The 24,863-nt window shown below is 40.8% G+C and overlaps 1 long non-coding RNA gene across 2 annotated transcripts; it reads right to left on the bottom strand.

Annotated features, from left to right (window-relative positions):
* Nucleotides 1–735: 735 nt before the first annotated feature.
* LOC126606551 (uncharacterized) lies at nucleotides 736–14,010 on the bottom strand. 2 transcript variants are annotated; one of them, XR_007617242.1, is made up of 5 exons: nucleotides 13,826–14,010; nucleotides 13,093–13,160; nucleotides 2,754–2,877; nucleotides 1,930–2,088; nucleotides 736–1,180 (listed from the first exon to the last, which is right to left on the bottom strand). It is a non-coding gene; the product is annotated as an uncharacterized LOC126606551 (long non-coding RNA). The 2 variants fall into 2 exon arrangements; XR_007617241.1 differs by lacking the exons at nucleotides 736–1,180; nucleotides 13,826–14,010 and having other exon boundaries at nucleotides 1,590–2,088; nucleotides 13,093–13,198.
* Between the last annotated feature and the right edge of the window lie 10,853 nt (nucleotides 14,011–24,863).

The following is a 24,863-nucleotide window of genomic DNA, read 5'->3' on the forward strand; positions in this document are numbered from 1 at the left end:
TTAAGTTGAATAAACTCAACACAATTATGAACAAACAAAGGAATACATGAGTGAATGAGATCGATAAGATAAGCAGTTTTACTTTTATATACATTCAAGTGAGTTGGCATATAAACACATTGTACAATGAGTGGGAAGAAACTGAACGTCTTTGAATAGAAAGAGATGGTTTCCAAAAAAGTTCTGTTTCCTTAAGAAATAGAAGAAATATAAGCAACATGCAATTCACACATATTTTTCCCTTGTAGTTAAGATGGCAAAATATGTGTTATGCAGGGCAGGCACCTATTTCAGCAGTTAATAAAAAACATAGAAAGTGTTCAGTACTTGTTCAAGTAGCTAATAATTTTCCAAGCACAAATGTTCAAAGCCAAAAATATGCAGAAGCCCTGTTTCCATATGAAACAGAAGCAACATGCAGTTCACACATATTTTACCCCTGCAGTTAAGATGGCAAAATATATGTCCTGCAAGCTAGGCACCTGTTTTAGCAGTTTGCAAAAAACAGAAAAAGTGTTCCGTTCTTGTTCGACCAGCTAAGTTGTCAAGTAAAATAAAAATACGAATGAAATACACTACAAATTGTATGTTTTGTCTTTAAAATGCAATTCAAATCCGAAAGTAATAAAGATGGTAAACTGTAGTTATGGGTGGCTACATCTATCGCTTGATAATTCACATTCTTCATCCTCCAATTTCTTGCAACAAATTTTTGTAATTACGAACGCCCCAAACTTACTAAAAGATTTTCAATATCTTCTTTCATTGCAGGGTCCAAGAAGAACCAAACCATTTCAAGAACTCGCATTGCAAACATAATAGAACTAATTCAAATATGAAAACCCACAAATCACAATGCTCCTATCCAGTGAATCATCTTCATGGACCGCATCTTCTAAAATCGTAAAAGGCCCTTCTTTCTCCACTATTTGAATCTTACATTTCCTTTCTACCATTGATCTATGAAACCAAACTATCACTTAATTAAATCTCAAACACTTCCAACTAAATCTTAAATTAAATAGAGTTGTTCAATTATATTAAACTACATATAGGGAGAGAAAAGAGAGACTTGGAATTATCAGATCCTCAATACTGACCGGGCCATAATTCTGATTGGGTTTCAAAAGCGAAGTGTACACCAAATGCTATATCAGTGTTGTCGGATGCTGAAAAGTAACTGCAATCCAGGGAACCATTTCATTTATAAGTATAAAAAATAATAGAAAGAATCAGGGAAAATCTGTGATGGTGGAAAACATAAAAGCCAAATCAAAACTATAAACCTGTATTAGAGGTTTATTAAATTCAATGTTGAAACCCATTTAATGGTATTGTTCAAAACCTAAAAAAAGGATTGAATAGTCATGGTAGAGTGGAGGGAAAAAAAGAAGAAAGCCACTATAAAATTACAAGCATCGTCCAGCTGAGAACAAATATGTAAAAATAGTTGGCCACTTATTTAATATATTAAGGTATGTTCATGCTTGCGGAGGCTAATGAGCATTGTTAGATACTGGGTATGCATATCATTCATTTAGTAGATATAGAGGATAGGAGAATGTAGTTTCAAAATTGGAGAAGACCACTTCCGAAGAAAAATATAATATAAATGTGAATTGCAGATATAAATCCAATTTTCAAACAAAATTCACTAATATAAATCTGAAATTTGAACTGTCTATGTTTTCTATTAAAACCCATTGTTTATCTTCTAGCCATCATACGTCTCAAACAATACCTTTTCATCAAATTTTTTAAAACCATTCATACTCGTACCAATCAACTCTATCATGCTCAAACCAGTTTGGTCTAATACGTAACAAAAAAGTTGTACTTCATATTTACTATACCATGTCTCCTTTGTCCCTTGGTGAAGTCAATATCGTCCCACCAACTGACCATTATTTTGCTACAGTTAAAATCTACCCCACGGGATCTTGCCACTGGAGGAGCAGCTTCCGCCACCGTAAGAAGCATCGCTTCCTCTTGCTCCATCCTCTACCAAATTGCTGGAACCAACGCTCATATCTACTGGTTTAGGAGCTAGTTGTTTTGCATTTTTTGCAACCCAGTCTTCCCTCATACCTGAAAGTTCCCAAGAAAGTTAAAAGCAGAAAGAAATAATGACCCACACATTCTCCACGTTGCACATAAAGCTCATAATTAATTTTAGAAAACAACTTACTTGGCACGAATAAATTTATCAGTCCCACTTCTGTCAAAATTTGGTGCCAATTCTTTTTCCCAATAACTGTTTACCTTTTCATTACCCATGGCTACACAAAAGTACAGAGAGAGTTAACTAACAGGATAATGATTCAGAACATAGTAGTTGGTCAAAAAATATTAAAAACACACGATGCAAGAATGTGAACACTAAACCCTAAACCCTATATGATTACTATCAGACCATTCGTAACATGTATAATAGTTTTGACAATATGAGGACATTGAGGACAAACTTCAACACTCATGAAATCTTATAAAAATGCATTGTTTGATAAGAATCAATTATGTTTGGTTCTTTCTTGTTGAGGGAGATGTTACAACCAACTCAGCTAGAGAGTCATTCCTACAACAACATCAGCCTATGCAAAATACGACATATGCACATACTATGCCACATATAATTTCTCCTCTCTCTCTCTTTTTTTTTTCGTAGGCTGAGCTGATATGATATTTAGCATGAGAAATTAAATGAAATTTAAATAAGTTTCAAAGAGAAGAGAAGGCAGCAGCTAATATCTTACCAGTTGATAAGGTACCCATGTTTAGAAAGCAAGCTACACGATCTTTAAGATAGTTTGGCAGTTAACCAAATGGAATTCCCCATAATTTTGACAAAAACAGTAAGAGGAGACACATAAATAGTGCCTGTAATTCACATTTACAATAGATTTTGGCTTTCAATAGGTGAGTTCAATTTCAGGACACCAAAAATATAAATTTGAAAGGCCATCAATTTGTATGCCTTTTTCAAGAATGCCTGACAAATTGGGGAAGCATAGAAGAGGAATAAAACATTATTAGGCATAAGCCACATGATGGAAACATTGCAGTACACATTGATATGCAAGGTGCAAGACACATGAGAACTGTTCTCCAAATATAGTCCTTACAAAGAGTTAATTAGACCAGTACAATGATACACAAAGAAAGACATGAAAGAAGTGGGAGAACATTTATCGTCGAAGAAATTATGTGATAATCAACCATAGAATGCATTTCCTTGCATGTAGGCGTTTCATTCAAGAAAGTAATTCATGCTGTTTGGATTAAAAGTTAACTTTGGGCTCAAGAAAGGAGTTGACCCAAAAGGAGGCCCGAAAGGGAAGATAGCCAAAGCCCAGTCGAAGCCCAGAAGGCAGAAAGGGCCTTTTCTGACTAGGTGCAGCTCATGAAGACCACTTGCTTACCTACCCAAAGGCCAAGTGGTGTAGGCTGGTCAGCTACACAGCCCATAAAGTACTTTATAGTGGTATTACATGTAAAATAGTTGATGAGTCATCTCCCTCAAACCGCATTCGGACAAAGCTGCTGCTACCAAAGGCCAAGCCGAGTTGTCTATATAAGAAGAAAGAAAATCAAGGATTAAAGACACTCAATCAAACAAAAAAATGCAAGCACAAACTCTGCTCAAAGCCAGATTTGCCTTCAAAACAAAGCTGTAGTCAGCCTTCATCCCTTTCGGGATAAACCTCCATCCCTTTCGGGATAACCCTCTCTTCAACCTTTTGTAATAGCTCTGCTACCTTGTTCAACCTTGCTGTAGTATCGATTCATCTTTTGTAATCTCCCTCTCTCTACCCCTCTAAGTTTTCAGACCTTTGACAAAACTACAAAGATAGGAACCTGCAAGACGAGCAACCTTACCCGATAAGGTTTAACCTTGCACCTAAGGCCCCACAAAGGCATCCATTTGGATTCATTCCGTTCAGCGACCTAAAGAGTCTAATTATAAGAATGAACTCTGATGGGAAGCCTCAAGGCCTACACCTAAGGCCCCACAAAGGCACCTATTTGGGTTCATCCTACCTCTTGGATTCGGGTAATCAGAAGTATAATAGTTAGAAAACTCCTACAATCACGAGAATGAATATGATGCGTTCGAGCACTGGTTTAGTTATTTATGGGAAGCCTCAAGGCCTACACCTAAGGCCCCATAAAGGCACTTGTTATAACTAACACGGTTTCTTGGATACATACATACATACAACTAAAGCACGACTACTATTTTACATCTGCCATGCTAAAGATGGCAGTGGCACGCCTGAGCACCTAAATGTTAACCTTGATTGTGAGCCTCAAGGCCTACACCTAAGGCCCCACAAAGGCACCTCTCAAAGTTAACACTGTCCTTCTCTTTCAGCCTTACCCGAAGAGTCTTGCCCGAAGAGTCTTGCCCGACGAGACTTGCCCGACGAGACTTGCCCGACAGCAGCCCTCAACCGGCGCCAACCTCCAGGGGAGCTGTGTGCTCGTTGGCCAGGAAACATCCCCGACGGAAATTCCTGCCACGAACATAGTTTTGGCACGCCCGGTGGGATCTCAAGCTTCTTGATCTTGCATGTCCAAAAAGAAAAGACAGAAAACTTGGCAAAAACAATCCGAAGGAAAGTCTTCATAAATGGCAGATCAATCAGAAAACCCTTCCTCCCCATCAGGACAAGTGGTCATAGAGAGCCCAACTACATCTGAGAGATCAGAAGGAAAAGGAACTAATGAAGAGCTACAGGCTACGATGATCCAAGTGCTGAAGAGCATGGAAAGAATCTCCTTGGAAACCAAGGGAGAAGTAAGCAGGCTCTGTACACTAACAGGGAATCTCCAGAGAAGACTGGATTTGGAATTCTCTACTCCAAAAGGGGCTCAGGGGAGTGGGATGAGCCAAGTAGTTATGAGAAATGAACTAACCATTCCTTTATTCCCACTGCTAGAAGAAGAAAAAGATAGGGGAAAGAAAAAAGTAGCTCCTGAAGGGAGTCAACCGGTGATAGAGCCGGTTCTGGAGAGAGAACTTCCCAGCTTCCCAGTATTATCATTCAATAATAGGAAGCCAAGCGAGCAAGAGAGAACGAGGTACGGGATGCCAGCTACGATGGGCGAAACTAGCGGAAAGGAAGGCTCCAGTACTGCAGATAAACCCCCACCTTATCGGCCACCCCCGTTGGTGAATAAAGGTGGAGGAACTAGTTGGAGGAAGCCCGAACCAAGAAGGGAAGCAAGTGCGGGCAATGACCGGAGTCCAAAAATCGAACCTGCTCTCTTTGGTCATAATGATACTCTAGCTACTCAGCAGCTGAGGGATGAACTAGCTGAGTTGAGAAGGGCGGTGGCTCAAAATGCTCAACCACGAGCTCGCCCAGTATTCAGGATTACTTATCAGAAGCCTTATCTTGAATATGTTGACGAGTTAAATCCATTCCCTCTCAACTTCAAGATGCCCGTATTCCCAATATTCACAGGTGAAGATAGCAGCGTGTCCTCCAGAGACCACATTTTTAAATTCTCCAATCATTGCGTGGCGTATGAAGACAACCCAAACTACAAGTTGAGGTTGTTTGGGAATTCATTAGCAGGATTAGCATCTCAGTGGTACTCTCTATTGCCCCCTAACTCTATCGCCAACTGGGGGCAAATGGAGATGGCCTTCCATGAACAATTTTACAGAATAGAGCCAGAATTGACTATCAACGACCTAGTTGAAGTCAAGCAATACGATCATGAATCTACTGAAGACTTCATGATGAGGTTCAGAAGAACAAGGATGAGATGCCAATTCTCCGTCAACCAAGCGCAGCTCATATCGATTACTCAAAGGGCTTTGAAATTGCCTTTGAGGAAAAGATTTTATGATGCACAGTTTAATGAGCTGCAAGAATTGGTGATTGCTGCCACGAAGTATGAAAGGCTATTGCAAGAGGAGCAACAAATGAAGCACACTTCCAAAGTTCCTCCTTTCTACAAAAGTAAGGCTGCAATTCATCGGGTGGAAGTGGGAGAAGCCAGGCCAGAGCATGAGGATGGCCGTGATGAAGAGGATGTAGATGTGTGTGCCGCTGAGATGACCACACCTTTCAAACCATTGACGGTAAAGGGGCTAGTCCAGCCTGTCAAGGATCAGAAGGTCGTAATGAACGATGGTGGTTTTGTCCCCATAAAACCACCCAAGTACCAGAGCTATTCGTTCGACCTATTTAAGACACCTGAGATCTATGAAGAGCTGGTACGGGCAAGAGTAATCTTGCCCGACAATACTAAGAAAATGCCCAAGCCGGAAGAACTCAGGGGGAAAAAGTATTGCAAGGTGCACTATACCTTCAACCATTCCATAGTTAATTGTGTCCAGTTTAGGGACTGGATACAAGATCTTATAGTGAAGGGAAAGCTGTTGCTTGATTCACCCCAAGCCAGTATGATGGTGGATACTAACCCTTTCCCTGAGGCTCCTATCAATATGATCAACCTCATTTTACAAGAGGCGGGGTCACCATTTGGTATTGCAGGGAAAGAGAAGGGCCCAGGTTGTCCCAGCACCTTTGCATGAATAAAGTGCCACGAAGGGGATCAAGGGACCAAGATTAGGTCCTGAGATTGGTATCAGCCAGGGCAGAAGAAGAAAGAGGATTAAAGGAGGGGCAAAGAATTGCCCAATACAAGCAGTACCAAAGAACAGAGCAGGAAGCAAATTACATGTTCATTCCAATAAAAGAAGAGTTACGAATCATCCTATTCTAAAAAATTTACATCTTCACATAGGGTGATTATTCGGGAATGATATGTTTGCATAATGGTAAATATCCTATTGGGTTCGGCCAAAACAGTGTGGATATTCACAAGTTGAGACCGGGCATGCTCTAACTCCGAATTTGACTTTTCCACCCCCTCAATTTGATTTTCAAGGGTATCTAGGAGAGTTGCTTATTCTGCTTTGAGGGCAACCAATTGTTCCTCCAGCTCTTGGATTTTAGAAGTGACAACTCTGACCCTTTCTTTTGTCTGTAAGCTTTCTGCCATCCTCCGATCAATTTGGGCAGAGGTGCTTGATTCTTTCTCCATGAAGCAATTTGCCCGATTAACCTGTCTGTCCGCTCTCTGGTATTGTTCCCTAAGGGCTCTCAAGTTCTCAAAGAAGGATAGAAAAGAATCATGTTGAGACTTTGATAGCCGACCGGTTTTGAAAGACTCAGTTATGATCTTCTCCAAATCACAAAGAGCCCTGAGGCTGAATGAAGCAGTGAAGTCCTTCCTTGCCTATTCCTGAAGGACTCGCTTTTGCTCTGAAGAAATGGGGGTAGCTGAAGATTGACTTGAGGATTTCAACCGCGTCTCAAGCCGTCCAAGTGCTTCGAACAGTCTGGGCAACTTAGCAGGGCGTGGAGGTGTGAAAGAAGGAGAATCCTGCACTACAACTTCCTCTAATGAAGGAATGCCCATTGAGGGGGCAATTTCTGCCTGCCCGACCTGCTCAATTCCAGAAGGGGGAATCGCAGTACCTCCAGAAGAGTGAGGATGGGAGCGTTTTGATTTGCGGACCAGATGGGGGGGGGGAGAAGCTTCTCTTGAAGCTTGCTGTAGAAAGCCAAAAGACCAGGTCAAGACAATTTGAATATGGTTTGAGGCAAAAGAAGATTTGGAGAGATGAAATATACCTGACTCAGCCCTGGGGTTTCACCAGGAAGAGGACTAATTTTTGGTTGGAGGGAAGGTTCCTCACCACCAGCACCATCAGCAGGAGAGTGATGAGCTGCACCTGAAGCTGCACCTAAACCTGCACCAGTGCCCTAGAGGTACCCAGAGATAGCAGTAACTGTCAGTAAATAGAGCCTAAGAGAAAGAACAAGGAGAGAATACTCCCATACCTGAGTTTGGTCTTGAGGAGGAGAAAGAGGCTTATCAACTGTCGGGCAAGCAAATACCCGCGAAATTGCTACCTCTGAAGCTACAGGGATCTCAGGGACTATGGGTTCATCATCTGGAACCACTATTGAAGGGGGTGGCTCATATACTGGAGAAGGCTGTGGAGAACATAAGTAAAAGTTAGTTGGAAAGCAATGCGCAGAAGTTCAATATGGAATATGCGACTCACCAAGTTACTATCTTCATCCACGAAGTGCAGCATGACTCCTGTGGATGGATCAAATTGAGAAGAAGGGGTTGCATCCAGAGCAGTAGAAGAGGTCATGGACCTTAGAGGAGGGCCATGACAAGGCAAGGAAGCGGATGCTCCAGCCTAACAATATTCAGACATTAGGTCCAGAAGTTAGAAAATTATCCAAGAATCAGAAGAGAAGAAAAATCACCTCTGCAGGGTCGACCTGAGAAAGAGGTAGGCTTGTCTCTCGGGCAAATTGTGGAGAGGCTTCGGGTGAAGAAAGCTTTTCCTTTCTTGCGGCCTAAGTCAAATAATCAGATTTAGAGTTATATGAGAGCAAGAAAAGGCCTAAAGAGAAATATATAAATCATACCTCAAGCTCTCTGAGGGCAGTATTTCGCAGATCTTCGGCCTTTTTGAGCATTGCAGCTCTTAGTGGTTCCTCCTTAGAAGCAAGGATTGGTCTTTTAGATGCTTGGGGTCCTGTTCACCGATGAAGGAGACAATCAGATAAGTGTGAAAGGTAACAGTTTGAAGAAAAACAGAAACTCACTTGAGGATTGCTGCTTCTTTCTGCCGGCCTCAGGAACTGATGGGGCTGATAACTTAGGAGGAGCGGTAGTTCTTGCTCTCTTACTTTTTCTAGTGAGAATTGGTCGGGTGGTTTTGGGTAGAGGTACTGGATCAGGATCTGAAGTCTTAGTCACCACCGCTTTCTTTCTCTTAGTTGCTTTGATAAGAGCTTCAGGTGTTTCTTCAGCTTCTGAATCCCCAAAGGATTCTGAGACATCTGCACCCTCCCCAGCTTCTCGTCTCCTAGCTTCTGCGGCAGCTCCATGAAGAATTGCAGCATCAGCAGAGTCATCTTCGGATTCAATGACTTCCGATTCAACATCCACTGGAGCTGCAGAATTCAGCAAAAGTAAGGATAGAAGGACTTCAGAAGGGAAGCCAAATCGAGTTGAAAGAGAAGTACCTATTAGAAGTGACCGATTCTTCTCTTGAATCATTTCCTTCCAATTTTCAAGTTCGCCCGAGCCAGGGTATGACTTAAGAGAAAGTTGGTTGAAAAGGCGATCGTGAGTCTCTTTCAAATCTCCTCCATACTTCTTAGTCCATTTGTCTTCCCACCAAGAAGAGAAGAGCGAGGTGCACTCAAAATTGAGGATAATGGACTTTCAGGCTGCTTGACTCATTACGTCAAGACTGCGTCGGGCAGCCCGGAATGTCACTTCAGATGGAGTTGGTAACCGGAAGGAAGTGCCACAATGGACAGAGTCGAAGAACGGGACAGGAATGGCCTGTCTAAATCCTAACTGCCTGCTGCAGAAGTTAGGATGGTACACTTCCAGGCCTCGGTCATATCTATTGCCCCGAACTCCCCAGGCCAGGTTTCTTGATTGAATGCAACTAATAAATTTCTCCCTGCAAAAGGGGGTAGCATCCTCGCCAGGGGCATCTTGAAAGACTTGGTCAGAAAACCAAGGATATCTTCTTAGGACCGACGCACCCCATTCTAAATCTGACCGAGTCTTGCAAACTCTGAAGAAATAGAAGCAGGCAAAAGTGGAATGATCTATAGGGGCAGCTTCAGCCAGGATTCGGGCAGGGGCCACACCCTCAGGGAACTCCAGATTAGCAGCCCGAAATTCTGGAAAATACCATTGAAGCCAAGTTTGTATCATCCATATTGGTCCATTCAAATTGGTCTCAAATGGCTCACCTTGAGTCATTTCAAAAAGAAGATGATAAAGGTGGGAAAGAAGGAATGGACCTGTAGCTACGTCATCAAAGTTGTGAAGAGCTTCTACCAAGGGAATCCATTCAACCCTCACCCCTTTAGATTTGTTGGGGAAGATGTGCTTGTTGAGCCAGTATAAGAGGAAATACATGTGCTCCTGATCTTTATCTACCCGAGGTGCCCAAAATTCTCCTTTACGAAAGGGATGAATCCTTTGAAAGAAGTCCCGTAACTCTTGAAAGTTGTCGAGTTATAATTCAAAGAGAGGAAGGTAGCGGATGAACTTGAGCTTCCAGTGGCAGAGGATGGAACCCATTCTTGAGTAACGTCCACTATCCTGCCCGAGGGCCTTAAACCAAAAACTTGAGCCATGTCAAGAATGGTGGGAGACATGGGGCCCATACGGAAGTTAAAGGTATTTGTGCCCGAATTCCAGAAAAGGAGGGCAGAAGCAAGCAGTTCGGGCTTGGGAATAATCGTGGTCTTCGAAAGCATGATTAACTCATAAATACCATTATTCATCCATTTCCTCTTAAAAGTAGGCTCCAAATCTTCAATCCATTGAGCCCAGGCAGGATCATTCATCAGAGGAAAACCCCGACGATATGATGACCATTTGGAGGAAGAGATGCCCGACCTAGCCGAATAGGGATTTGGGGAAAACCAGTTATCTCTAGGCATGTTGCTCTCCACCACTGAAAGGACCCGAGAAATCCAGACGGGATCCAATGATTGTACCCCATGCACCTCAAAGAAAAGCTCGGAGTGCAGACCTGCCCGAGGGCGATGCAGCCCATTGAGTAGACGACGAAGAGTGGCGATTCCTTCGCCAGATTCGTAAGAGGGTTGGGTTTGGCTAGATTCCGCAGTCATTTGAAGGAGTTCGAGAACGGAATACCAAGGAAGATGACGAGGGCGACAAATTAGAGAAGGATTTCTTACTGTGAGTACAGGGTATCGAGGAGTTCAACTGCAAGGGATTCGTGGGTTTTATAAAGAGCTTTTTCAATCAATATTGGCGCCTAGAATTCCAGGCTAAATATTGATTGAAGGGGGCACTGTTTGGATTAAAAGTTAACTTTGGGCTCAAGAAAGGAGTTGGCCCAAAAGGAGGCCCGAAAGGGAAGATAGCCAAAGCCCAGTCGAAGCCCAGAAGGCAGAAAGGGCCTTTTCTGACTAGGTGCAGCTCATGAAGACCACTTGCTTACCTACCCAAAGGCCAAGTGGTGTAGGCTGGTCAGCTACACAGCCCATAAAGTACTTTATAGTGGCATTACATGTAAAATAGCTGATGAGTCATCACCCTCAAACCGCATTCGGACAAAGCTGCTGCTACCAAAGGCCAAGCCGAGTTGTCTATATAAGAAGAAAGAAAATCAAGGATTAAAGACACTCAATCAAACAAAAAAATGCAAGCACAAACTCTGCTCAAAGCCAGATTTGCCTTCAAAACAAAGCTGTAGTCAGCCTTCATCCCTTTCGGGATAAACCTCCATCCCTTTCGGGATAAACCTCCATCCCTTTCGGGATAAACATCCATCCCTTTCGGGATAACCCTCTCTTCAACCTTTTGTAATAGCTCTGCTACCTTGTTCAACCTTGCTGTAGTATCGATTCATCTTTTGTAATCTCCCTCTCTCTACCCCTCTAAGTTTTCAGACCTTTGACAAAACTACAAAGATAGGAACCTGCAAGACGAGCAACCTTACCCGATAAGGTTTAACCTTGCCCGACCTTCTTTGCTTTAGTTTTGTCTTTTCAATATGTTGTATACTTCCAGTTATATGCAAGTTATTTCTAGCAACATGATTATTAAGAGGCTTTCTCAGCACTTGAATCCGATTTGAATATATTGTCAGTGTTCAAACCAGATCCAAGTCCTAAGCCCTCGGGCATGTAAATCTGATCATTTAAAAGTCCTTGGCCTCAAGGCATAAAAAAGAACCTTATGTGGACTTAACCCATCCACGACAGTCCTTGATAAACGAGAAGTCCGAAGTTACTTGGGGCGCAAGTAATCAACCTACCTTATAGTTTTCTTTCTATTATGCCATGATTATCATAGAACGCTTGAGCATGGGATGGATTCTAATGGAAAGCCTCAAGGCCTACACCTAAGGCCTCACAAAGGCATCCATTTGGATTCATTCCGTTCAGCGACCTAAAGAGTCTAATTATAAGAATGAACTCTGATGGGAAGCCTCAAGGCCTACACCTAAGGCCCCACAAAGGCACCTATTTGGGTTCATCCTACTTCTTGGATTCGGGTAATCAGAAGTATAATAGTTAGAAAACTTTTACAATCACGAGAATGAATATGATGCGTTCGAGCACTGGTTTAGTTATTTATGGGAAGCCTCAAGGCCTACACCTAAGGCCCCACAAAGGCACTTGTTATAACTAACACGGTTTCTTGGATACATACATACATACAACTAAAGCACGACTACTATTTTACATCTGCCATGCTAAAGATGGCAGTGGCACGCCTGAGCACCTAAATGTTAACCTTGATTGTGAGCCTCAAGGCCTACACCTAAGGCCCCACAAAGGCACCTCTCAAAGTTAACGCTGTCCTTCTCTTTCAGCCCTGCCCGAAGAGTCTTGCCCGAAGAGTCTTGCCCGACAACGCCCGACAGCGAAGCAGAAGCCCGACAGCAGCCCTCAACCGGCGCCAACCTCCAGGGGAGCTGTGTGCTCGTCGACCAGGAAACATCCCCGACAGAAATTTCTGCCACGAACACATGCTCCTGCATGTTGTCGAATGTTAATGAAACTGAAAAGACATAACGAATTAAAGTTATGCAACTTAACAAAAACAAAGACATCTGGGCTGTTCAAGAAATAAAGTCAAAACATTACCTCAAGAGTTTGATGAAACCTAGATATATTGTCAGGGGCGATTCTGGGAGAATACTTGATATAGAAATATGGTTGAAATCCATGAAAATGGAACCAAACACTATGTCCTAGGATGATGCGACAACTTATCAAAGTCAGAAAATGCATTATCTCAGTTTATATTAGTTTAGTTTAGTTTAGTTTGGTAGCATATATGATCCCCGTGCAGCAACATAGAATACTTGGTAAAAGTTGCATTTCTGAGAACAAATAACCAACATGCTTGACCGAAAAAACAATGCAGATGCTTTAGTAATACAAAATTACAGTTCTATTTAGGTTTCTCAGTCACCAACCAAACATTGTCATAGCAGAAAAATAACCCTAAAAGAAATTAGGAGCACAAACTAACCTTCCATTGTGGAGCAACAAGGAAGAGGGGGAGAAAATTGATTCCTGGAGGAGCTTTTTCGTTCAAAACTAAGTCGAGCAGCAAGGAAGAAGGGTCAAGGATTGTTGTGAGCTGTGTTGCGGGTATAAGAGCAACTCCACCCATGGAGCCCTCCCCCTGGCAATCCACTATTCAATCCACCCTATTGAACAGTAACTGCCTTAAATGAATAGTAATTACCATTAATGAACAGTAATTGCCATTTACATCTCCACCCTTGGAACCCTCCCCCCTGGCAATAAGCAATAAAAATAATAGTTTTTTATGTTTGTTTAAATAATAAAAAATTACAAAAGCTATCTCTCTCTCTCTGACACAAAAAAAATAAAAAATTACAAAACCCTCGGGCCACAGGCTCGTCGACTCCCCACCCCCCCTTCGCTCGACCTCCCACCCTCACTCGGGCCCTTCCCCGCTGGATTTGCTCCCACCGGCCCGAGGGCCCTTTCTCCTCGCCTGACGCCCGAGCAACCAGCAAGGCTGGAGTTGCTCTAAACATATAGAAAGCTCCACTGTCTCATAACAAACACAAATCGAATATGATCACCATGTCACATTAATTACCTAAAATTCAAAAGGTTATATACATTAGTATGTAGAACAAATTAGTTACATTTCATTAAACTAAAATTTTTACAGAATATGAGAAATAAAGAATTTGTATTGTTTATATAAAAATAGAATAACAAAGAACATCTGACTACCATTTTATTCGGTAGTTTCCTCTAACTGCAATTGTTGTGATTGTAGGAAATCTTTGAATAAAGCCTTCAATTCAACCAGCCGTACACAAACATAATAGACAATGTTTTTTAGCGAATTATGGACAAAGCTTAATACTCAAATGCAATGAAGTGGAAAACAAAATCCAATTCTAGGACGAATGGGTGAGCATGACTCTCAAAGCTGGTTTATGTTTAAATTAGTGAATCACCATAAACTTTGCTGGTTGATTTTCACTCATGGCCTACTTTTTATTCAAGTTCCTGTAAACAAAATTGGTCTTTTAACATGCTCTTTTCTAAATTTAAAAAGGATCGTTATTTGTAAATAAATTCAAATCCCAAATTGAAATTGCAGTGTAACCAAGCCACAGTTTATCAGATGGTTTTTTATCCTAGCCATAATTAGACTAATGTGATTTATACCTAGAGACTAATGTGCTTTTTCACATGCTTTTTTCTCTCAAAATTTATAGAAATATGAAAATGATCATCACAAATTTCAAAACCTGCATTAACCAAAATTAATGCTGCTTCCATTTGTATTTGACTGTGAGAGAGGAGGGTTTGTACTGAGAAACTTGTTTGAGAGGAAGGAGACTGATCAGGTTTTTTTCATTGTTAACATCACTAATTACTGTGTGAAGCTTAATTACCTAACTACTCCTTATATAAGTCCATATATATATCAGAATGATGTTTTCAGATAACCTACCAAGCATGATACAGACCTAGAGGTTATGGATGCACTCTTTAGTTTAGAGATTTGAACAAAACACATCTTCAACATAAAGATACTTTATGTAAGCCGATAAAATTAGTAGTCTTTAATTGAAATCAAGCAAGATGGTATCTTCTCCAATATTCAATCACATATTCAATCCAAACAACATGGCTAATGTTCAAGAACATGTCCAATCTTTAAGCACATTTACAAAACAGATCTAGAACATTTTAAAATCCTCTTAGCAGCAGAACATAAACATAAAAATCCAACAGAAAGACAAAGCAGCATACCAGTTCTCTATCTTGTATGCTGTTTTCATGTGGATCTTCCTAACTCATCCCAAAAAACCGTGCACATAGTTCACCTGCAAGCATCATCCGACAACCAAAAATTAGACAGAATACATAAGGAACCAAGAAATGGGAAAAAAAAAAAAAATCAACCAACAGAGGAATGAAAAGCAAACACTAGAAAATTTTGAAGAAGCACAGAAATGAGCACAGTGAAACCCAAAAATCGAATGATGGTTCTAACAAAGCAAAAGGAAAACAAAACAATAAACAATTATTTTGAAACAATGCATATCCTATTGAATCAGAGGGTAAAACCGAAAACCCATACCCTGCCATACACCCCTTTGTGACTCTCTCCTCACTGACCCTGCGCACTAACCCATTAATTAATCCCAAAAAATGCACACCATGCTTTCTCCTCTCTCTGTCTATCTCTATCTCCCTATCCATCTCTCTCTATAAAATCACAAATCCCCCCAAAACCGGACCTAACATACTAAACAATCAGAAAATCCAAGGCAACATTAAAGAATACAATTTAAAAAAGAAACTTATCTTTGGATTTGAGGCATGTAGCGCAAGATTCGTCACACCCCACTCTCAGTAGGGTTTGTTGATGACTCCTACCCCGTCTCCCTGAAATCCCGATGACCCATATGGTCTTCTCTGACCATACCCACCCTCCCATCTGCATCAACAGTGCCGAGACCCCTACCCCTCCCCCTCGCTCTCCTTCCATCGCCATCTCTCTCTCTCTTTCTTGCGGACCCTCCCCAAAACCCTACGGTAGCGTTTGGTATGCATACGGGAAGGGACGGGACGGGACGGGACGGAACGGAACAAAGATTCATGTCATGTTTGGTACTGGCAAGATGGAACAGAACGAAACTGGATTAAATGACTAACTTACCCTTTTTATTTGACTCTCTCTCTCTCCCGTTTCTCTGCTTTCTCTTCTTCCATTTGACTCTCTCTCTCTCTCCCGCATGCTCAGATCTCCCAGTAAAAATCAAACCCAGTAAATCAAACCCATACTTTCTCTTCATTTCATTATCTTTCTCTTCAATTCCAGTAAATCAAACAATTTTTCCCCAATTTAAAACCAACGATATGAAAAGGCTAAGGGAGGCGAGTGTGGATTCCCAATTTCCATCCACTACCTGGTTTAGCGTAATATCAATTTACCTCCTCCATTTGAAGATTTAACATTAAACACACATTACACACACAATGCCTCAATTCCAAAACATGAAAAACCTCGATTTATCTCTCACAATTTCAGGATTAACATTTCAGATCACTGTGATTATTCAAATCAACAAACGGATAATACAAATTTTAAACCCAGAGAGAGAGAGGGGGTGGGGGCTTACGGAGAAGGGGAAAGAGCCATTGAGGAGCAACAGGGGTTGACGGAAGCCATTGGAAGGTGGATGTGGAGCTGCTGCTTTCAGGCTTTCAGCTTCCCGTCGAATGTTAGGAGCTTGATTTCTACGAGCATGCTTGATGGGGTTCCTGTAAAATATGTTTCCTTGGTACGTGAGGTAAGCTCCTGAGCTTCTTGTCCATTTTTGTTCAATTAAGAGAGAGAGAGCCGGTGAAAGAAATAGAAGAGAAGAGGAAGATAGAGCCGACTCAGCCCGGAAAGCCCGAAATCGAGCTCGAATTCATCTGGGTTGCTGGGTAACAAAGCTACGTTTGGGTAACGAAGCATTTGGGTTGCTGGGTTTGTGGAGGAGGAGGAGGCTATAGGAGAGAGGGAGGGTAACGAAGGTACGGGAGAGGGAGGCTGCGGGAGAGAGAGGGAGGATAGACAGTGGAATTTTTATGTTCCACATACGTGGAACAACCCGTTCCGGGGGGAGGAGGCGGGACGCAAAAACACCCAATTTCTGTCCCGTGGAACAGCGCGTTCCACCCATTTTTGGCGTACCAAACGCGGGACGGAATGCCTTGTCCCGTTCCGTCTCGTCCCGTCCTGCGTACAAACGCACCCTAATTGAACGGCAGCAAATGATGGCTGCCCGCTGACCCCCTATCTTGCCCAAAACGGAGAGGACAAAATTGCCCTTCATAATAGACCATCTCTACCATTGGATTGTAATCTTTGATGGCAAAAATGTAATTAAATAATTTAGGCCTTACTGAGGGTCGGGCTTCCCAGCTAAGAGCAGTTCCACTATAGGAAAGGCCCCCAGGCTATTCACTAATTAATCCACCCAGTAAACAGTAACTGCCCTTAATGAACAGTAACTACCCTTAATGAACCGTAACTGCCTTTTGTATCACCACCCCTACACTGAATAGCTCTGGCAATAGGCAATAAATAGTGAATGGCTCAATTTTTTTTTTCGGATTTTTATTAATTTTACATTTTTTTAAAATTTTTATTCACTTAATTAATCTCTGCCGTTGGATTAAAAAAAATTTGAATTCCAACACTCTAGATTGTGCCACATGGCACAACGGTAACATTTCAGAATTTTAAACTTTTTTTTTTAATTTACAAAGCCTAATAACGTGGACCGTTGATCTTTAGATCCAACGGCTGAAATTAAATAAGGTTTTTAAATTTTTTTTACTGTTGGAAATCCAACGGTCCATAAAATATAGCCGTTGAAATCCAACGGACGTAGGGAAGTCACGTGGCCTCCCCAATGGTAACATCGCAGAAAAAGCACTGCGGGCCCCAACGCTGATTTTGTGTCGGAAGACGCATGCCCACGCGTTCTTGAAGCGCACGCGCCTGACGCTTGTGTTAGGTTGGGTTGGCAACTTATGCGGGGCCTCTCCCTCTGGCCTGCTCGGGCTCCCTCACCAGCACACGCTGAACCTGCTTGCTCAGGCTATCTGGCCCTGTTCACGCCCCTATCCATCGAGCTCCAGCACACGCTGGACCTGCTCTAAAGGCAACACATCGGGCTGCTGACCCAAAACCAACAGAAATACCAATGGCATGGTTGTAAGTAATTTGAAATTCGGATCAAAACACTATTCATTTCTACAGTGCCAATTCCAAACCTTTCTTTAGACTAAAATAATTTGGAAGTTTTAACGAAACACTTCCGGTGCTTTCACTTTTAACGAAAAAGTCATTTTACTTTAAAAAGTCACTACTATTCACTTACACCACCGTTTTGTCCTTTTGATTAAAACTCAAAGTTTTCAAGCCATTTTCATTAGTTCTCCTATAGTATTTTTCTAGTTGCAGTACTTGAGCAAATGATAGAGACCAAAATCTCAAACTTTAACCAAAATCAATAGTTTCCAATTTCTAGGTTTGCAATCGATACGAAACCAAAATCCATTTTCTTTACCAAAAATTGCCAAATTTGTTTTATCAAAACTACAAGCACATAACAAACGCAAAAGATTCAATATTTTCTTAGCTTTCCTACCATCCAAACAAAATTAAAGAAAAAAAAAAGAAGACAGGAAATGAAAGAATTAACCTTCAGAACTCCACGGTGGTATTGAATTGAGGATGGCGAGAGCGGGATCTTCTGCGTTCAAAATTTTGGGTTCGGGGCAAGGAGTGAGGGAGAGAGTGGTGGTGAGCTGGTGGTCGTACGACAAGCATATGTTTATTAATTATTTCTATATAAAAATGCCAAGAACTATTGTCAACAATAGCTGCTAGACATTATTGGTATAGACAATAGACTTGTAATTATTCCTCTAGCTTTACTTTCCTTTTCTCCTTATTTTCTTCTTCGGTGTTTTCCTCATGTAATCATCATTTGACTTGTCCACTTGTTAGGACTAGTTGTGTAGTTTTTGGCACTCTATAAGAGAGGACTTCCCTCTTGTAAACAAATAATAATGAAGTATATTACAATTTCTGAGATGGTATCAGAGCAGTTGATCATGACTGACTCTTGAACCTCAAAAACAGAAAAAAGCTTCCGCCATATCATATCTCAATCATCATATCAATTTTATTTTTATTTCAACTTCACTGATCTTAAGCCTATACAATGGTTAGCGATGATGAAGTATCAGACCCACCAATTCAGTCCTTCACACCAGGTGAATTAAACTCCACCACACAAGTGGTCACCATTCAAAATGATAATTCCAATTTCTCTGCAGGAATTAAACTTGATGAGAACAACTATTCTCTATAGCATCAAGTCATAGAGATGAAAATTGCTGGTCGAGAAAAACATGGGCATCTTTTCGGTGATACCAAGCAGCCTGCAATAACAGACCCACTGTATAACAAGTGGCGAGCTGAAAATTGCCAAGTCAAAAGTTGGTTATTTGATGCTATGACACCCAATCAGATGAAACGGTTCATCCGTTACGACACAGCCATGCAGGTATGGGATGCCATAAAAAAGACCTACTCAGATGGCTCTGATGAAGCCAAAATTTATGATCGTCATAAAAGGTCATTTACCATGAAGCAAAATGGAGCTCCTATTGCTAACTATTACAGCAATCTCACCGAGCTTTTTCAAGAACTTGATCAACCTAGTCCTATTAACATAAAGGACCTAGATGATATCTCATCAAGGCAGCAAGAAATTGAGCGACTTCGAGTCTATATTTTTCTTGCAGGATTAGACAACAAGTTTGATCAAATTCGTGGTGAGATTTTGAGGATGAAGCCTAAACCTGGTCTTGAAGGAGCATACTTTCATGTCAAACGTGAAAGCAATCGACAAGGAACCATGTCAGAAAGTGCCACCATACCTGAAGCTAGTGTGCTTTTTACCACAAATTCTCGATCTCGACAAGGACCTCGACTTCAAAACATAAACTCCTCAACAACTGATCGATTTCGTAATCGACCACCTATGCAATGCACCAAATGCGGATTGAAAAATCATACTATTCAAGGCTGTTATGAGATTATTGGATATCCAGAAGGATGGGTTCACAAAGGACGAAAGAAGGAATCCAGCAGAGCATCATTCACCACCTCTGAGTCTTCTCAAAATGTTAGCTCATCTGACCATGTCCCAAAAGCCTTGAACACCTTAGGTATATCTAATTCTACATCCGCTAATACTTGTAATAGATAGTGGATTATTGATACAGGTGCCACAGATCACATGACATCTGATGCTAACATTCTTCACTCACTAAAAACAGCCAACTAGGCATTCATTACTAGTGCCAATGGTTCAATTTCTCCGGTTACTGGAGAAGGCTCTCTTTCACTAACTTCCTCACTCAATCTTGATCATGTCCTAGTTGTACCATCCCTAGATTACGATCTTTTAACTGTTTCTCAAATTATTGACTCCCTTAATTGTTCTGTTTCTTTTTTGCCACTATATTGTCTTTTCCAGGATCTGCTCACCAGGGCCGTGATTGGTTGTGGTATTAGAAGGGGCAAACTATATTATTTGGACTTAACGGAAGAATGCAGCAATAAATTGAGTCAAGTGCATCATGTAAGCAGAGACGAATCAACCCGAATGAAGAAGATTTGGTTATGGCACAGGCGATTAGGACATCCCTCATTTGGTTATCTTAAACTTTTATTCCCTGAACTTTTTCCCCAATTCAAAGAATCCGATTTCCATTGTGAAATTTGTATTTTGGCCAAAAGTCATCATGTTTCCTATCCATTAAGATTAAATAGTTATGTGCCATTCATGGTCGTTCATTCTGACGTTTGGGGTCCTGCCAGAATTCTTGCCACTTCTGGATTTAGATGGTTTGTGACATTTATAGATGACTGTACTAGAATGACCTGGGTGTTTCCAATGAATCACAAGAGTGAAGTTCCTACCAAGTTCAATATTTTTCATCAATATGTTGCAACTCAGTTTGACAAGAAAATTCAGACACTCAGGTCTGATAATGGAGGAGAATATGTCAATCATGCTCTGCATAACTATTTGCAAGAGCATGGTATTGTTCATCAAACCACATGTGCCTATACACCTCAACAAAACGGTGTAGCAGAGAGGAAGAATCAACATCTCTTAGAAGTGGTTCGTGCATCCTTATATGGTGCCAACATGCATCATAAGTTTTGGGGGGAGGCACTGTGTTCTGCAACATATCTCATAAATTGAACACCATCCAGTACTCTCCAATATCAAACACCATTCCAAACACTTAACCACATTCTCACCATTCCATCTATCCCAAACTTAGAACCACGTGTCTTTGGGTGTGTGGCTTATATGCAGGTTTATCCACATCAACGGGGGAAGTTTGATCCATGTGCCCTCCGGTGTGTTTTCTTGGGTTATTCTGATACAAAAAAGGGATACAAATGTTTTCATCCTCCTACCCAAACTCTATACATCACTGCAAATGTCCAGTTTCAAGAAGGAGAAACATATTTTTCAAAGGGAGACATTGAGTATCCCTTTCAGGAGGAGAATAGTATGTTTGAAGAGGATACCCAAGACATTAGCAACATTAAAATTGTTGTAGAAATTTCAGAAACTGAGATAAATGTTGATAAGTCGGCAGACGATGGTAATCAAACAATATATGCAGAAACAGAATCATCGACTCCAACATCAGACACAGAAGTACATCCAGCAATGTTAAGTCCAGATGGCTTGGGATTGCCTTCGTCGACAGTACCACATGATCAATCAGCCCCTGAACACAATCAACAGGTAACTGATCAATCTAATTCTATTGAGATCGTACCTGAGTCAAGTCAAATTAAGTCCACTAATTATCAACTTCCCCTCGAAAATCTCGAAGGATTCCTAAACAGTTATATGATCCTGATCCTAAAGCCAAGGTTAAATACCCATTTGCTAACCATATGTCCCTACATAGGCTATCTACATCATGTGAGGCATTTGTAAATCAATTATCCACTGTATCTATTCCTTGTAGTGTAGAGGATGCTATAAAAGATCCTAGGTGGACTCGTGCAATGAATGAAGAAATGGAGGCACTCCAGAAAAATTCCACTTGGGAGTTAACTAACCTACCCAAGGGGAAGAAATTAGTTGGTTGCAGGTGGATATACACAGTAAAATTCAATGCAGATGGCACTATTGAGCAATACAAAGCAAGATTAGTGGCAAAAGGCTACACGCAGACATATGGCATTGACTACGGAGAGACTTTTGCCCCTGTAGCTAAGATAAGCACTATACGTGTACTCTTATCTCTAGCAGCAAACCTTGATTGGCCTTTACAACAATTCGATGTAAAAAATGCTTTCCTGCATGAAGATTTAGAAGAAGAAGTTTATATGGAGCTTCCCCCAAGATGCAAGCTAGATCCCAATCAGACCAACAACGTTTGTAAACTAAAAAAGTCATTGTATGGTTTAAAGCAATCACCGAGAGCTTGGTTTGGGAGATTTACCAAATCGATGAAATTTTTCGGATACAAGCAAAGCAACTCAGATCATACTCTTTTCTTAAAGCATAAGAAAGGTAAAATCACTGCTCTTATTATATATGTGGATGACATGGTGGTTACAGGAAATGATCCAGAAGAGAAGGCAGCACTGCAAAAGTATCTAGCAAGTGAATTTGAGATGAAAGATCTTAGTGCCTTAAAGTATTTCTTGGGCATTGAGGTGGCCCGCTCACAACAAGGAATATTTCTATACAACGGAAATATGTTCTTGATATTTTGACGGAAACTGGGATGCTAGCATGCAAACCAGCAGATACCCCAATTGAGCTGAATCACAAACTTGGTGAGTATCCTGATCAGATACCTACCAACAAAGAGAGATATCAACGAATTGTTGGTAAACTAATATATCTTGCACATACTAGACCAAATATAGCATATGCAGTCAGCATGGTAAGCCAGTTTATGCATGCACCAAGTGAAACACACATGAATGTGGTAAACCGTATCTTGAGGTATTTGAAGTCAGCTTCTGGGAAAGGATTAATGTTTTCAAAATATGATCATCTAGACGTTAAAGGCTACACTGATGCTGATTGGGCTGGTGATGTAACTAACAGACGATCAACATCAGGATACTTTGTTATTGTTGGAGGAAATCTAGTCTCTTAGTGTAGTAAGAAACAAAAGGTTGTTGCTAGATCAAGTGCTGAAGCAGAATATCGTAGCATGGCACATGAAGTATGTGAACTGCTTTGGGTGAAGAATTTATTGAGAGATTTGGGATTTAGACCCAAGCATGCTATGCGTCTACATTGTGATAACAAGGCTGCAATTGACATTGCTCATAATCTGGTTCAACATGATCGAACCAAACATGTGGAGGTGGATATACATTTTATTAAAGAAAAAAATTGAGGCAAGACTTATTGAAGTTCCATTCGTTAAATCTGAAGATCAATTAGCAGACATGCTCACCAAAGCAGTCACAAGTTCAGTATTTCACAACTCACTAAGCAAGTTGGGCATTCATGACATCTATACACCAACTTGAGAGGGAGTGTCAACAATAGCTGCTAGACATTATTGATATAGACAATAGACTTGTAATTATTCCTCTAGCTAGCCATCATTACTTTACTTTATAGCTAGCCATCATTACTTTGCTTTACTTTCCTTTTCTCCTTATTTTCTTCTTCGGTGTTTTCCTCATGTAATCATCATTTGACTTGTCCACTTGTTAGGACTAGTTGTGTAGTTTTTGGCCCTCTATAAGAGAGGACTTCTCTCTTGTAAACAAATAATAATGAAGTATATTACAATTTCTGAGAACCATTACGTCCATTTGGATTCATCATCCTTGTAATATGAAGGTTTATCGCACTAACGACACCAAGAGTCTATCAATGTAACTAGACTCCTTGTACAATTGTTATTCACACGCGTATTAGTTCGGAAACACAACATATATATTTACAATATTTGAAGAAAGAGTAATTCCATGACTGATAATGCCGGCGTTGCTGCTAATCCTTGTGGTTTTCACATCGCAAACGCTCAAGTTTTGATATCGGGGGATTGCACATTAGAAATAGACATCAGTTCAGACACATACTTCTCATGTCCATCCTTATGTGCCACCACAACCTTGTCGACCACAGGTAGAAAACTTAGGTCGAGAACCTGATCTGGTACAGGGTAAGATATTGCTGTTGGAAAATATTAATATTTATGTTTATTTTAGTATTTGGGTTTTCCTTGTTAGTTTAGGATTTGGGCCTAGCCCATCTTAGTTAGGGTTTCTTAGGTTTAGTTCTCTATAAATATTGCTTGTAATCTAGTTTGAGAAATAAGTCATTTATAATGTAGTCTCTTAGGGTTTTGTAGCCGTTTCGGCATTCTCGTTTATTAATAATATTCTTATTATTCTTGTTAGTCTTGTTCATTGCGCACTCTGATATTCAACTATTGCGATAAGCAACTCCCTGGCCAGCTCATCAGAAACCTCCTTGCAGAGTACTCCGTTATCCATAAAATTCCGAATCTTCCTGCATTTCAAAAACCCAACTATTATCAAGCTGTGATAAGCTTCGGCAAATGCCAAAATTTTTGCTATTCTTTTTCTATGACATGCTCTACTGTGTCCAGCCAAAAGCTGTTCCATAGTTATCCAGCTGCTGTGCATAAACCAACTTTGAACGTCCATTTGCATATGACATTACAGACACCACCGGTTAAGATGCACACTTAAGAGAAATATTTGTTACAATTATCATGATTTTGGACCTTTTAACTATCCAAATCCAACTGTGGTAAAACGTTAGATAGGACTCATAGGAGAGATTAAAAATGCATCATATAAGCTATACAACGGCACGTTGGAGGAATTTGTAATGGCTCCTTTTAAGTCACATTGCCAGTTTAGTGCTCATAGTTCGTTATCAACTTTAAGAATGTTTGGATTTTGAAATCCTTCCGCCAAATATAGCCTGAAATCTGACTTTGTTTAGCAACTTTAAGAATGTTTGATCACACCCCAAAAAAGAAGGCAATCATTTTCATTTGCTCAACACAGCCTAAAAATTATTTCTCTTTTCAAATTATTAAGAATTTCATCAAAAGTTCGGGGTGTGAAAAAATTAAATTACTATCAAACGATGAGATATTTAAATTCTGTTCCACAAGAATAAG

This window comes from Malus sylvestris, chromosome 16, assembly GCF_916048215.2.
Source record: "Malus sylvestris chromosome 16, drMalSylv7.2, whole genome shotgun sequence".
In the NCBI taxonomy this organism is placed as follows: domain Eukaryota; kingdom Viridiplantae; phylum Streptophyta; class Magnoliopsida; order Rosales; family Rosaceae; genus Malus; species Malus sylvestris.